At 41.4% G+C, this 9,283-nt stretch overlaps 1 non-coding gene and 1 pseudogene across 1 annotated transcript; both read right to left on the reverse strand.

The window, feature by feature from the left end:
• Window positions 1-627: 627 nt before the first annotated feature.
• On the reverse strand, window positions 628-1,677 carry LOC130855774 (vacuolar protein sorting-associated protein VTA1 homolog; annotated as a pseudogene).
• A 1,795-nt stretch (window positions 1,678-3,472) lies between these two features.
• Window positions 3,473-3,576, reverse strand: LOC130856175 (U6 spliceosomal RNA). Its single transcript, XR_009054472.1, has one exon. It is a non-coding gene; the product is annotated as a U6 spliceosomal RNA (small nuclear RNA).
• Window positions 3,577-9,283: the final 5,707 nt, after the last annotated feature.

Here is a 9,283-nt window from a genome sequence, read left to right on the forward strand (position 1 = left end):
ACCTTAACTCAAAGCACCAAGTTTCCAGGCATTACTACAAACGTCTTGTTTTCATTCTCTAATACATGCGGTCAAACTGCCTAGAAAGCAAATACCAATTCACCTTAAGCATCAATGGATAAGGGAAAACAGCTGAGTAACCAACATTATTCTTATGTCTAAAACTGATTCTACTTCTTTACCTTATTACATTTCCTTCCACAAACATTTTAATTTTTAATGTAGCTATATTTAATATGAATATAAATTGAAATTTGAACATAAGCTCTTTCAGATTCAACTAACAGTTTAGGATGTTTGTATCTGTTTCAGAAGTCCTGAGGAAAACAAAAACATGATCTCTAGAATATTCTGGCAACCTTTATTAAAAGTTAAATTTAGAATTTTATAGCAAAGTAATATGGTCTGTTTGTCCAAGTTATAGATAAAAAAATTCCTTAATTTATGTAGATTAAGATACAAAGCTGATTCCCAATACATTTTACAGACGTGTGTTTTCATTTTTTGAACAAGCAGGATTCAATGGGCCTTTTTAGGACTATGCTCACATCAGCCCTATATACCCAGAGACTACTGAATCCACTAAACGGACAGTGAAAACTGGTTGAGGCTGCTGACGAATGCTTCAACAGAATTTCTGATACATAGACACAGATTTCACTGTTATAGTCAATGGAACTGAAATCTTCCTTAAAACTGTGCCCCTGATAGGCTGAAGAGAGTAGTGGACTGTTAGTTCTTTAAGTCAAAAATGCATGGATGTTGTACAAAGACTTCATTCTCTGCCTGTAGTCAGTAACTTGAGGGCCTTCCGTAGATTCTGCACTGCAGTGCTGACGTCTTCATACTGCAAAGCACTGCCAGCGTATTTGCAGTATTTCTGAGCTCTAGCAAAGTCCTCTGGTGTTAGTCGTATACCTCCCTGGGAAACTGTACTGAAAAGTGCAGGATCAATGGCCGGAATACTCTGTGGAGTAGGCTGGATAGTGTTACTTGCTACACCTGTGCTGTGAGGCACTTCTGCTGGAGTGTTAGCTGGAGCGTGAGCACCGGGAGGAATCTGTATTCCAGTATAGCTGCTTGATGGCATGTTGCTTGGGTCATATGTTGACGACGACGGCTGAGGTGGCAGAGAGGCTGCTCCAGCATCTTCATTTTCCTCAACATCATTATCTTCTTCAATCCCAGCAGGCCCTGCTTGAGGAGTCTCTCCATTCTTTAAACAATTATGAATACATGTTGCCTTCCACCTTGCGTACTTTCTGTGTTTCACATTTTCATCAGTGAGTTCTCCAAACAGTGTTATGACATCTATTAAAAGACTGCAGTATAGAAGGACTTGATCATGTTTTTGTGAAATCGCCCAGCACGATCTTCGTGATCCGCATACAGAAACATTTTCAGAGCATAATTCTCCAAATGGGCAGAACCAACTATTTCTTGAGTTATAGCTTCATTATCCCCCAACTGCTTCTTAAGAGCTTCTAACTGATCCATTAGCTTTGATAAAAATTTACGACATTCAGGAGTTTTACTATCAATCTTCATTCCAGTTTGCATTGCATATAAACGACAGTAATAGGCCACCACAGGATCCTGCCTGTCATGCTCCTGAGCTGTCCTCAGACGATGCTGTATGCTCTTAAACTGTGGGGGCAGCGGGGGCAGCGCGGCCATCTCCACCCCAGGAATCACCACTTCCTACTCCACTCCTTGCCATTTCTAATACCAAGTGCATTTCCTGCTTTTTCTATTAAAGTGCTTCCCTCTTGTGGCAAATTGACAACATTGCAACCAACTGCATTCCACTTAAGGCAACCAACTTTTCCTTCTCAAAACTGTAACAAAAAAATATGTCATCTTGAGCCCAAATAAAACTTTTGATCTGTAAAAAAAAAAAAATGTAATCCCTGCTCTTTGCCAAGTTTTGTACTAAGTGCTTTATATATATTAACTCATTTAAGGTAGGAACTATTATACCCAACTTATAGGTACTCCAACTTGCTTACGGTCACACAGCAATTAAGTGGCTCTGAGAAATTCAAAAGAGGTCTGATTTAAACCATTTTGGGTTGCATTAGGTAAACAGTAGCACTTTAAATAAGCATCTGTTAGAGATTTAATTAATGTTATCAATAAACTAAATGGTTTGATGAATTAATAAACCATCCCATTCCCTATTTTGCAGCATGAAATTCCATTTGCTCTGCAGCCATCAGAAATTCTTCTTTCACATGACTGGGAAAACGTTATACTTTTTTGGTGTATAGATTAATTTAAAACTTTATTTTTAGGATTTAAATAGTTACCAGATAGGCCCCTCACATCAAATGTGCACAGAAAAGCAGGACCTTCTCTCTCTTTCTCTCCTTCTCTCCCTCCCTGCCTCCCACACAGACACGCGCGCACACGCAGGGCTGAGTATTGTCTGAGATGTGCAGCTCTGAGCCGGCATCAGACATGCAGGCTGGCGGCTGCAGGAAGAGCTGCTCCCCACAAGCGTGATCCCTAAGCGGCTCAGCCCTCCCGCTTCCCCTTCCCTTCAAGTTCTCCGGAGGCCACCACAAAGGTCCGGACCTCGAGCCCTAGCATCACAAAGAACTGGCTCTGCCACCTGATGGCCGTATAACCTGGAGCAAGTTATTGAGCATCTAACCTGTGCAATGAGACTAAGAATAGCACTGAATGGGGGGAGGGTAGTGTGGGGAGCAGCCCGTGAAATGAGGCTTGTAAACAGAGGACCCCTCAGCCTTCGGTCGCACGCAGGAAGCTTCTCCTCACCTTTTCCTCCCCTGGCGTGCCTGCATCCTCAGGAAACCCAACTCTATCAGCGTGGACGTGACCCCATGTTGTCCTAAAGCCAGAACCCCAGCAAGTCCTAAGGTGCCTGAGCTCCTGTCAGCAGAGATGCTGTCCCATCCAAAGCCCAGGCGGTGCCCGAGGAGACACAATTCCTCTTACCTGCGCTCAGAGCCCAGGCCTCTGGGACCACAGACGCGCTGTGGGTCAGAGATGCGGGCTCAGCGCCACCGTGTGGTCAGTGCGGGAAGTGCAGGCCGCGGCTCCCTCACAGGTCACTGGAGACAGTGCCCCCTGCTGGCAGAAATGCTGAACCCATTAACCTGTGGAAATTCAAATTTAAATGGAGACTGTATCCCGTAACTTCTCCAAAAAGAGTTAACGGACAATTAATTGGAAACCATTCAGCGTGAAATGAATGCAGACACAAAGTTTACAGCTTACACCAAATTCCCTCAAAAATTATTCATAGACAAATTTTAAACGCAAAATGATTCACAATTACAGGAGAAAACATAGAAAGAAAAACACATGAACTTGGGTTTGGTCATGTAGATCATAAGCACTGAGTTTTGCTTTGTTTTTTTTATACAGTCACACATCCTAATTTTTTTAAATGATTTTTTGATGTGGACCATTTTTAAAGTCTTTATTGAATTTGTTACAATATTTCAAAAATATGGAACACTTCATGAATTTAGGAGTCAACCTTGCACAGAGGCCATGCTCATCCTCTCTGAATCGTTCCAATTTTAGCATATGGCTGCCGAAGCAAGAAACACCAGCACTGAGTTTTAACACACAACACAGAAAGGGCAATCCACAAAGAAAAATAAGTAATATTGTGAACTTTATAAAATTAAAGATTTCTACTCTGTGAAAGACCTTATTCAGAAAATCAAAAGACAAGTCACAAACTGGGAGGAAAATATTTGCAAACACATATCTATTAATGGATTTGTCTCATATATACAAAGACCTCTAACAGCAATAACCCCATTAAAATTAGGTAAAGAACTAAACAGACACCTGGCCAAAAAATATATACAGACAGTACACACAAATATGCCCAACATCATATATCATCAGTAATTGCAAATTAATACTGCAATGATCTATCACTGTCCGCCTATTAGAACTGTGACCTGAAAACTGGGTTCCCCTCTTGGTGGGTGCCAAGCCAGAAGACACAACTGAGCCAAAGACAGGGAGAAGGAAGGATTTATTACTTACAGCAAGTGAGGAGAACACTGGGGATCTTTTCCAAAGCAGAGTCTCCCTGAAAAGGAAAATTGGGGAAGTTTTGAACTGAGGATATGTGCATATTCATGAAGGGGCTTGGCAGCCTGTAGAGTCCAAATTTCAGTTGCTTGAAGTCAAGAGGGTCAGAAAAGGTCAACATCATCCCTTAGGTTCCAGCTGACCTGGTGGTTGAGCACTTCAGGCTAATCTTTATATTGAAAGAGAACTGGGAGTCTTTACAACTGATGTATTATCTTTGCTATTCTTACTTCTCTTGCCTGATTAATAGTCATTTGTTTCTGCATTCTTTTTTTTTCTCCTTAAGATATTAATTACTGAGACCTGTTCAAGGGCAAGCATTGTGACCAGGCTAAGATCACAAAATGGCTTGGGCCAAAAATGCCTTCTCTTCTGTCAAGAAAGTCACGACTGGTTTTCTTTCTCTGGGGATACCCAGCTCTATCTGCTTAAAAGATCCCTCCTTGAGATATTTCAACCCCCAGTCTTGATATTTTTTACATATTCTCACAATGTCAATTACTTAGCCATAAAGACAGATGGAACTGCTTATCCACACGGAAAATTGGATGGTGCTCAAAAACATTAAGTAAAAGTGTCAGATATAAATGTGTACATTTTGATTTGTTTCATTTTTATGAATTTCAAGAACTGGCCGAACTGATGTATGTTTATACAAATCAAAACAGAGGCTGCATATGGTGGAAATAAGAAGGTAGATTCCTCCCTAGGTTTAAGAAATTCTTTAACCATAGCCCTTAGTTCACTCTTTGACCAAGGTGTGAAAATACCTGAGGCAGTTAGTCTGCAGCCCGGATAGCTTTGTTGTAAATGATAGCTGTGTAATAGTCCCTTCAGAGTAGAAATGCAGTTTGGACAGAGAATTAGTAAAACATGAGCACTTGGGTGAAGATGGAAAGGGGGGAGCAGTAGGATTCACATCAGTCCCTTGTATTTTGTCTTAGGGACCTTTTGTGTCTTTAATTTTACATAAGGCTTTTGTAATGAGTCATTTAATGAAGCTATTGGGTTTCTTGAGGCCAAACCAATCAGCTTCCAGTGTATCCAAGATCTCCATGAGCAACTAGCCTTTACTTAATACCCACCCAAGGCCTCCCACTTGACCCAATTTAATCCTGGGCCCAGTCCATCTCCAGCAGTAACCACCAGTTACTGCCATGGAACTGTGGACTGTGGATGAGGATGGACCAGCAGACCTCAGGGAAAGGGGGCTGCAGGCTGACTCCACACGAATGGAGCACAGCAGCCCGCCCCCAGGCCGGAAGGTGGAATTCAGGGAAGGATTCCCAACAAACGGGGGAATGCAGACCCATCCAGTGCCCAGCAGGGAATCCAGGGACAGTGCTTAGGGTTGGGGTTTTTCCCTGGGGAACTGTGGTCTAAAGCCAATTAGATCAGGAGCTCAAACTCAAAAATGGCAGAACTTAATCAAGAACTTACCAAGGGCTCTCAAAATGGCAAGAAAGACAGTGAACTCCAAACGAGGCTTGTGGGGCAGAATACCTGGGTTACTCCTTGCCGCTGAATGCGGTCAGAAAACCACTTTGGAGCTCGTCGCTGCCCCCAATTTGTTAGAAAACAAAATTCAACAGAGTACATGTGAAGATGTCATTGGCTCTGTGAGGTGATGCATGAACTGGGCAGCATCCCCATCTAGAAACTAGAAGAGTGCTCCCAGGGGTTGTACAAAATGAAAAGAATTTATGTAAACAAGGGTGACACCAGGAAGTGATTAGCAAAACAAAAGATTATTTTTAAGGGCAGGACAGCTCTTTCAGGGGGAAGGGCAGAGCAGGTGTTTCATCATGCAGGCTGTTTCTTCCTCCTCTAAGGGCCGGAGCGGACCTACATGGCAGTTCACCTCCCTGGTGCTGATCGGAATATTCCAGACTAGTTGACTAAGTATACATTTCTGGTAATGCTTGAAACTGCGCTTAGATTAGGTATTGAATCTAGGTTTGCTATGAGGGCTTTAGTGCTAATGATGCAATGTAAGGCCTGTGATTCTGTTGTTGTTGTTACCACTATCTGCTTGAAAGCAGTGTGAAGCACAATTATCTTTCTCACCCTTGGGTAACGCACATAGTTTAATCAGATTTGTAAAAAAATGTCTCGTGCCAGTTACTTGCAAGCTGTGTTCAGCACAGCACTGTATCAATGACTAGAAATGATACTCATTTATGATATGTGTACTGAAATATTAAGAAAATTTAAATTACTTCTGTTAAGAAAACTTCTTAGAAGCCAGTTACAATCTGCATTAGGCAGAGTGTTCTCTCAGTGAAGCGTTTAATAAAACTTCTTTAAAGAAGTTTATTATAAGCAAGTCGCAAGCTGGTACAGCAGAGTGTGCTTTCAGTGAATGGAAATGATTGTATTTTGTAACGTATGTTGTGAAGTGTTTTAACGAGACTTGTAAGGAAATGTTTCTTACAAACTCCTGGCAAATAGCACAGAATTCTTCCAGTGCAGGGAGGTGATACCACTTCTGTCATGCATGGAGTGATGTGCTTCACATAACTTGTAATAAGGCATTTCTTTAAGGCCCTTTGCAAGGTGCATTTAAAACAGGGTTCTGTGAGCGTGTGGAAATGATAACCATCCTGTAAGGTAGGTCAAAAATACCCATTCTGTTAGCGTGTACTGATGTGTTCAGTAAGGTATTGAAGACATTTCTTATAAGCTACTTGCAAGCTATGTTCAGCCCAGTGTTCTTTCTGTGCAATGAATTGATACTCATTGTGGAATGCATTTATTGTAGTGTATAAGCAAACCTGCAATAGAGATTTTTCTGACAAGTACTCATAGATTGTGTTTAGCACAGCATTGTTTCAGTGAATGGAAATGATACTCACCTACGATACATGTACTGGACACATGATTCACTGAACTTGTGTTCAGGAAACTTCTTACAGGCCAGTTACAGACTGGATTCAGCAGAGTGCTCCCTCAATGAATGCATGAGATATGCTTTCTGTTGTTCATACCGTCAAGTGCTAAATAAAACTTCATTAGAGAAGTTTCTTATAAGCAAGTTGCAAACTGCATACAGCAGAGGGTGCTTTAAGTCAATGGAAAGCATACTATTCAGTGTACATGTAGTAAAGTACTTAACAAGACGTAATAAAATGTCTCTTACCAACTCCTTGTGAATGACCTTGACTACAGACTTCTTCCAGAGCATGAGAATGATATGTCTTCCAAAGTGCATGCAGTGATAGGCTTACCAAGAATTCTAATAAGATGTTTCTGCAAGTCTATCTGCAAGGTGCATTCACAACACAGTCCTTTCAATGAGTGGCAGTGATATCCACCCTGTATGGGGGGGGGGGGGGAGTGATACCCATTCTGTGAGCATGTACTGATGTGTTTAACAAGGCATTGAAGACACCACTCACACCTGCCAGCTGCATTCAGCTCACTGTTCTTTCTCTGAAAGGAATTGATACCCACTTTGTAGTGCATTTACATTTATTGTATAAGCAGAACTGTAATAAAGATTTTCTCATAAGTACTCTCAGATTGTGGTCAGCACAACCGTGTTTCAGTGAATGAAAATGATACTAATTCTGTGATATGTGCACTGAAATGTTCACAAAGCTTGTGTTAAGGAACCTTCTTAAAGGTCAGTTACAAAGTTCATGTTTTCTCAGTGAAGGGAAGAGATACACCCTCTGCTGTCCATGGACTCAAGTATTTAATAAGACGTCAGTAAAGAAGCTTCTTACAAGTAAGTTGCAAGCGGTGTACGGCAGAGGATGCTTTCAGTCCATGAAAGTGATACTTACTGTGATACCTGGAGTGAATTGTTTAACAAGATTCATAATCACGTGTTTCTTAAAATCTACTTAGAAGGCAGGGACCCAGTTAAACCAGGTGAGAGACAGTGGTGCCATGAACTAAGGTAGTGACAGCAGAGATGACAAGAGTTAAAGGAATCAAGAGAAAGTAGGATGTGTAGGGATAGGATCTGGCTCTTAGAGTCATGCAAAGTGTGATGGAGAGGAAGGAAATTGAGATGGAGAGTATAGGAGAATTGGGTATTTTGTACATGGAGGAAAGAGGAAGGGTAATTAAATCAGTGAGTGGTCTATTGAGCATGTTACTAGAGATTTCCATAGGGTTACACATACAGGTGAAAAGCAAGGAGAGAGACCTGGTCTACAGATCAAGACTTGACAGTTTGTTGCAATGTTAGCAGTCAACTCCCTCAATCTGCAGGATTCAATATATCTTATAAACTGATAGTAGTGACATTTGGAGAACTTCCTGCTTATTTTTTTAACAGAAAAATGACTGCTGGGGGAATTAAATTATTTAGCACTAATGACCTAAATCAGGTAAAACCAATTGGAGATTTTATCAGATTCAAATCCTGAGAAGAATAGACACCAACAATAAGGATTATGTCTTCAGATAGATTTTATATATATATACATATTTTCATGTTGTCTGAGCAATCAAGCTGTGATCTCCTTCACACAGTGTCCAATGTTGCAATCTGGATTAAAATGTAATTCAAAAGCAGTGAATAAACAGCAGTGTTTTTCTTTTTTTACTTATGAACTTGGCTCAAAGAATAAGATTTTCTTATTTTTTTTTTGCAGAAGACTGAAATGAATTAATCATCATTTTTAAAAAATTCTGTTTTTATAGTGTTTGATTTTACGACATCTTAAGAAATGTGCTGGTTGAGGAGGTATTGTCCCTTCTAAGGCTAGCTACTTCTTAACAGGGCTCAGAAGCACATCTTTCACGAGCAAACCAGAGGATTCAGAGTCTACAGCCCTCTTCACCACCTTATCTAACTCTCACACATCAAGCCGATATTTCCCCTGCCCCATTTCATCTCAGGGCCAGGTACCAGGCAACTAGCGACCACCCCAGAGCCCAAAGGCACTGTCACTGTTCAGACTAGGCAATCCTAAATCATTCTGCCCTGCCTTACCTCTCCTTGGATACCCCAACAGAGTCTCTGGTTCAGGCTCTCCCCTTGCTCCTGATTCCTGCCCCTTGGTCAAAACCTGGTGCTTCCCCTGTGGCCCTGAGGGGCATGTGGCAAACCCCTCTCTCTAGGACCTGTGAGAAGAATAAACTCCTTCCTTCTAAGCCTGTTCTCATTTTTTGCTTTGGCCACACTTTTACCCTACCACACCCAACATTTACAGACTTAGGACATGACGGAAGAGTTATGGGGAAAGTG

The sequence above is a fragment of the Hippopotamus amphibius genome, chromosome 6 (assembly GCF_030028045.1).
Source record: "Hippopotamus amphibius kiboko isolate mHipAmp2 chromosome 6, mHipAmp2.hap2, whole genome shotgun sequence".
NCBI classification, from domain to species: Eukaryota; Metazoa; Chordata; class Mammalia; order Artiodactyla; family Hippopotamidae; genus Hippopotamus; species Hippopotamus amphibius.